The sequence below is a fragment of the Pyrgilauda ruficollis genome, unplaced genomic scaffold (assembly GCF_017590135.1).
Source record: "Pyrgilauda ruficollis isolate IOZ18807 unplaced genomic scaffold, ASM1759013v1 scaffold164, whole genome shotgun sequence".
NCBI classification, from domain to species: Eukaryota; Metazoa; Chordata; class Aves; order Passeriformes; family Passeridae; genus Pyrgilauda; species Pyrgilauda ruficollis.
In genome coordinates this window covers 1,826,638-1,833,389 of record NW_024515209.1, presented here as the reverse complement: position 1 = coordinate 1,833,389, position 6,752 = coordinate 1,826,638, and the positions used below count along the sequence as shown (strand labels likewise).

Below are 6,752 nucleotides of genomic sequence, written 5' to 3'. Positions count from 1 at the left end.
TTTAGACTATGAGCTTTTAACCCTGTGCTAAGACAGCTATGTAAAGTAAAAAAAAATACTGCCTGTGTAAATTGTAAAGAGTTAACAAAAATATTATTAAGTTGTGGCAATTGTAAACAATCGTTTGTTATTCATTGTAACAACTTGCAAAATAGTCATGCTTTATGCGTAGAATGTCAGAATAAGTTTGCTGATATTACTTTTGAAAATACTTGCAAAAAAATTGTTAAACCTTCAGCCAGACCAGCATTTTCCAGAAATCTGATTATCAGAAAGTATTTGCTTGCTGGTGGGCATTGACAAAAGGATTGATTATTATTTTAGCTACTAAGAAAACATCATTCTGAATCTATTCACAAAAAACTTTCTCAGCTGCAAGACAACTTGAAAAAACTTACTATTGTGGAAAATCCTTTTGACAAATGGCTCAAAGATTTAAGAATCACTGGCTGGCTGAAAACTTTATTAATATAAGGTATTTGTTTTATTGCAATTGTTTTTTCTGTAATTGTAATACTTTGTTGCATTCTTTCTTGTATGAAATTTTAACATCCTCCACGCCTCTGACGCCATCAAAGCCATTTCCTTGTTTAACTTCATTTTCAGGAGTGTGACTCCGTAACGATCCATCATCAACTGATGGGAGCTCAGCCACAAGGCCAAGTGTGGGGTATCCCCCCAGCACACTCCTCCAGCAGCTGTCACCCCAAATCTGTTTAAGGGCCATGGGGAAGGATTAAAGTTCATAAGGAGCAGACAGGGAAGGGCATGGGGAATTGTGGAGCTCGCAGGGGGAGTACAGGACTCAGTGGGTGGCAGGAGTGCTGGACTGGGGGTGTGCCCAGGTTGAGTAGCAGGTGTGTCTGAGGTTTCTCCCTCAATGCATGCAGTGTGGGGTGCATTAGATGCCACTCCATGGACTGTGAAGTAGGGGCGTGAAAGCTACCTCAGGAATGCCCTGGGAAAGTATCATTGTCTAAGTCAGGGAAAATTCATTCCTCTCCCAGTACTCGAATGCTGTACTCCCTTTCACATCCCACTCATCCTGTACCCTTTGTATCTTTCAATGGTTACTCCTGTGAAAACTTTAAAACTTTTCCCCTCCCATCCCCCTCAACATGTAGTTGTGCACAAAACTGTAACTTCCCCTAAAGACAGGGCACTTGCCCTGGTGTCCTTCTGCTGGTTGCTACCCGTCCCTGCTGCCCCTCCGACTCACCGTCTGTCCCTCAGCCTACCCTCTGTGTTTTTCTATCCCTTTTGGACCCTGCAATAAATCAGTTGAAATTGTCCAGGACTCGAGTTGCCCTCCTTCTATCTGGTGAAGAAAAACATCTAGCCGGGGTCCAGCAGGTGAAAATCCTGACCCCAGCAGGGCATCATTCCGCTCATGAAGACTGAGGCACGATTCAGAACACTGCATGTGTGACGTTTCTGGTGCTAAGGATGCTGGGACATTTGGAGTTCCTGGGAGCCAAGGGCTGGGGCCTAGGTGCTTGCTGGGTCCAGAGATGGGTGATGGGAGCTGACTGGGTCCTGATGGGAGCTAAAGGGAGCTGAAAGAAGCACCAGGGTCCAGGGTTGCATGACAGAAGCTGGGCAGGTCCAGGACTGTTGGTGGATGCTGGCAATATCCAAGGCTGAGTGATAGCTGGAGGTCTGGGGCTGCGGTGAAGTCCAGAGTCGGTGATGGGACCTGGAGTGGGAAGTTCACGTTTTATGACCCTTCTTCAGTCATATTTTCACTTTTCTTTTCATATTCCCCACAATTTTCCCCTATGTTTCTCACAATTTTCTTCTCACATGTCCCAACCTTTTCCCCCTACATTTTCTAGGCCTTTTTCTTTCCTCATGTTTCTTACAATTTGCTCCTCCTGTTTCCTGCACTTTTCTTCCTTCACATTTCCCTCCCTTTTTTACCTCAGGTTTCCTGTCCTTTTCCTCATATATTCCCCACCTTTTAAATAACTTGACAGATTGCAGAAGAAGCAGCCTGCTTGGGCCATCCTGACCTTGATTAACAGCTCTTCTCCCATGGGACAGTGCATACCAAAGGATCAAATACAGCCATAAATACCTGTGCTTTGACATACAGCCCTGAAAACTGGGCTGTGAATGTCTGTGGGATTAATTTTAAGAGCTATAAACATCAGCTCTACTCTTCTTTATCTTGTGTGGTTCCTTTCTCTCTCCTACCGGCTGACTGTGTAATTGATCCTAAAACTAGTACACAGAAGAAACATATAAATACCCAAGTGTGTTTAATAAAGACAATCCTGCTTGATGACAAAATGGTGGTCTATTATTCTCAATTGCTACACAGACAAGGATAAAAACTGACTTCTGTATCTTTGTACACACTGGGCATCATGAAGCCGTCTCAGGGCTCTGCTCTGGCCAAGGCAGCCACTTCCATCCCATGCTTCCACCTTCCTACAGGTGGACCTGAGGCAGATGCAGTTGAACCACAGGCAGATGCAGTCTACACTGCAAGGCAGCCAGAGCCAGGTTTTATCTCTCTGTGGGGGCAGGGTGTTGAGGCGAACACTCTGTGTGTGGAGACACAAGGCTTGACTTCATTTTTCTCAGAAGGCTGATTTATTATGTTATATATTATGCTAAAATACTACATTATACTAAAAGAACAAAGAGAAAAGAAAGATCAGAAGGTTACAAAGAACAGGAATAGAATAGAATGCATAACAAAAATCTTGCGACTGCTCACAGCCTCGGCACAGGCGGCTGTGATTGGTCATCAATTGAAAACAATCCACATGAACCAATGGAAGATGCACTTGTTGCATTCCACAGCAGCAGATAGTTATTGTTTACATTTCTTTCCTGGGGCTCCCAGCTCCTCAGGAGAGGAAAAATCCTAGGAAAGGATTTTTAATAAAATATCATAAGAACAGCAGGGTGCCAGGGAACATCACACCAATGGATACTGAGTGAAATAGGACTGAACATCTTCCCACCCCAAGTAACTGCTGACAGGCAGGTAGGAGGAGCAGGCAGGAGCAAGGGCCACCTTCAGGCAGCCTCTCTCTGCAGATTCTCTTGCAGATGAACAGTCTAGTGCAGTGTGTCACTGCCTTGTCACTGCCTTGTCCTGGAGTGACACTGGAAGAGACAGCCCATCTGCCAGCAATACAGGCGGCAGCACTTCTGCACACACAAGCTGCCTCCTCTGACAGCAGAATCCAGTAGCTGATTGCTTCTGCCAGGGTAGGAGAACAGCCATCACCACGGCCAGCAACAGCCACCTACTTGTTCCCATTGCTCAGGGCATCCACACTGAGCAGAGCACAACCACAGATATTCAGAGCTTGTGGGCTGCACCACACCATCAAGAAGCCTATGTTGCAGGTGCAAACAACAAGAACCGGATCCCTATGCATGACATCCCTCACAAGAAATGCATGTGAAGCCAGAGACACAGAGACAGAGCAGAATGGTGAGACTGGGCACACAGCATGGCTTCATCAGCTTCCCCTGGGCAGAGATGCAGGGACATGGTACTGGAAAGAGCAGCATCATTAAATGCAACCTCAGCAGCAGGTCTCTGCTGGTGTACCACAAGACTGCAAAGGATCTGAGCATTGTGTTCAAGACAGAGCCTTCACAGGAAGTGGAGATGAGAAGCCCAGCCTGTGCAGAGCACAGACTGCCCCTGCTTAGGAAAGCCAGACAAATTTTTCAGTATTTTGAAAAAATCATGAGAGGGTGCTAGAGCTTCTGAAACCAAATTTTCCAATCATGCCACTTTATCTGAGGAAGAGAAATAGTGGGAAAATGATGGATAGCACAAGCTGTGCCGAGTGAAGATATCAAGGACAAAGAGCTGTCCCAAAATGAAGACAAAAGATCAAGAACTGGCTGAAAGGCAATAAAACAATGAGAAAGATCTGTCTCAAGGTGAATACAGGAGATGAAGAGTTGGCACAGTGAGAAAAATATAGTGATAAAGAGCTGTCATAATGGGAATACAACAATGACAAAAACATTTCCCAGGAGGAAGATGGGAATGACAGAGATATCCCAAGGCAAACACAGGAAAGACAAAGATCTGTCCAAAAGGGAAGAGGTCAATTTACCCAGCAGGAAGATAACAAAGACATGTCCCAAGATGAAGATCATTTTGACAAAGGCATACCCTAGTAGGAAAATGACAAGGACATAGAGGTCTCCCATAGGAAAGACAATGTCCTAACAGGAACAGGAGAAAGACCAAGACCTTCCCAAGAGGAAGGCAGCAATGACAAAGAGCTCTCCCAAAGGGAAGATGACAATGAACAAAAACTGTCTCATTGACAAGACAAGAAAGACCAAGATCTTTCCTAATTGGAAGATGATGTCAGCTACAGCACCTGGCACAACTCCTTGGGACCAGTGAACAATAAGGACCCTCACACTGCTTCCCAGAGGAGGCCTAACTGTCTCAGCAGCATGGTCACAGAGGTAGCAGGAGAGGCAGCTAGTGAGCTAGTGACCTGAGCACCTCTTGTCCCAGTGGGTGCCACATCCTCTGAGCCAGCTCTGGTCTGAGCTCCTGAGGAAGGGGAGCACCATGCATCTCTTGCTGCTGAGGCATAAGAGGCAGCAGTAACAGCTTCTCCCTTCAGTGTGCAGGTGACAGGTGCAGGGGCAGAGCCAGGCAGCTGCACTGCACAGCACCTGCTGCTCACCCAGTCCTTTACCTTGCTTGTTGGAAGCCCATGCCCACAGCAGGCAGTGGGCAGGGACAGTTGGAGGTATCAGTCCTGTTAGTGCCAAAGACCAAGGATGGAGCCTTTGCTAATGAGGAGGAAGAGTGGAAAGACTACATCAACTAAGATCTGTCCCTAGAGGAAATCTACAGTGTCTAGGGCCTGTCCCAAGTGATAAAAGGTATCCCAAGAGAACAAGACTATGAACTTCTACTGAAAAGGGACTCCCTAATCCTGTCCCCTAGAGACACAGGCATTTTGCCTGCATAGCCACATACCAGTCCAAGCTTTGCCTTACCAGATGGAAGTCTATGCCCTCAGCAAGCAGTGTGCTCTTTGCTGGTAACAGTCATCCCGCTTCAGGAGGGCATTCCAGGCTCTGCACAGACTGTTCGATGGCTCTGTATAGTAGCACAAGGATGGGACAGAGGATTAGCACCCTACTGCCAGGGCCAGGCTAGTCTCTAGAGATATGGCTGGCCCAGAGCCTGTGCAGCACCCTGAGGGAGCCACGCAGGCTAATTTTGCTGTGAGTATTTTGATAAAAGTTGATGACTTTGCAACCCAATTTCCCCCCATGTTTCCTGCCCGTTTCCCCTCACATGTGCCATACTTCCCTCACACATACTTCTTGCATTTTCCCCGTACTGTTTCCCTGCCCTTTCTTCTCCTCAGATATCCTGTCATTTTTCCCCTCATGTTTCCCACTCTTTTCCCCTCATGCTTCTCACACTTTTCCCCTCATATTTCCTGTCCTTATTCTAGTCATGTTTCCCACTCGCTTCCTGTAAAGTTTCCTGCCCTTTCTCCTCTCATGCTTTCCTCCAACCACGTCACCCTCATATTTCCTGCCTCTTTAAATAGCTGGTAGACGGGGGTAAAAACTGTCTTGTGTTTCTTCGCGTGCACACAGGAAAGCTACAATACTGCATTAATGAACTTATTTTCTATTAATAGTCATCTAAACATATACCTCACAATGGAGACTCCCGCCTGCCCCGCGCTGCTCCGGCCCGGAGAAACACCGTGTCTCGGGCAGGCCAGCCCCAGGACGCCCAGGAGCGGTGCTGGGAACGGCAGGCACGGCCGGCCAGGGCTTTGGCCGGAAAGTCCGCGGGGAGCGGCGGCAGGCACCACCTCCTCGGAGCAACGGCCTCACCCGCCATCTTCTGCCTGGCGCCAGCCTCTGCAGCGCGGACCCGACTCCAGTCCCGACCGCTGCTCCTGGGTACGCGCTTTCTGGGAGAAGCAAACGCTCTTTTCTGTCTCCGTAGGGATTGGTCTCGGCTGAGACCGCCCCCGTTAGCAGCCAGCCGGCAGCAGACACCTTCCCACTCCGGCAGCCCCCAATCCCTGTCTCCCTCCCTCACGGGATAGCCGTGCCTTCCACGCCCGTTCCGGTTTGGCGGCGCGCGGAGATTGGCTTTTCGATCCCGGCGGCCGGAAGCGGGACATTTGAACGGTAACGGACTCTCTAAGCTGCTCCGCTGTGGGGTCTCTGCCTCGGGAAGGAGTAACACTCGGGACGGCTCCTGCCGGCAGCGCCCCAAGGAGCGGGGTGGGACTCGAGGGTCTTCTGGCCGCTGCGATTTGGGATCGCCGCGCTCCCGCGCCTTTCTCCGGGGAGCCGTGACAGGTCTGTAGGAATAGCAGCCGCTCCGCCTTCCCCGGGGGCTGCTGCTGAGTCGGTTCCTGTGCCCGAAAGCATGCATGAGCGCAATCTGCGGTCTCCCCTTGTAGGTGCTGAGAAGAGCTGCCCGCGTCCTACGGGTCGCAGAATGGCCGGAGATGACTATGAGGAAATTCTCAAGTACTATGAATTACACGGAACAGTCGGCACAGGTGGGCTCAGTCTGTGAATGTAAATAAGTGTATGTGATGTGTCCACTCATCTCGATGTTTGAGAGATTAACTGTTATTTCAGAGTCCGTGGTTCACGTTTTCTCGGTGTATTTTGTGGGCCACAACTGTGGAAGTGTAACTGGAAGGTGGTGGCAGCAATTGGTTCTTCCTCTAGCAATGATGCTACATGCTGTGCATACGGTA

The 6,752-nt window shown here is 48.8% G+C and overlaps 1 long non-coding RNA gene across 1 annotated transcript; it reads right to left on the bottom strand.

Annotated features, from left to right (window-relative positions):
* Nucleotides 1–549: 549 nt before the first annotated feature.
* LOC121351293 lies at nucleotides 550–6,066 on the bottom strand. Its single transcript, XR_005954775.1, has 3 exons — nucleotides 5,680–6,066; nucleotides 5,005–5,107; nucleotides 550–1,696 (listed from the first exon to the last, which is right to left on the bottom strand). It is a non-coding gene; the product is annotated as an uncharacterized LOC121351293 (long non-coding RNA).
* Nucleotides 6,067–6,752: the final 686 nt, after the last annotated feature.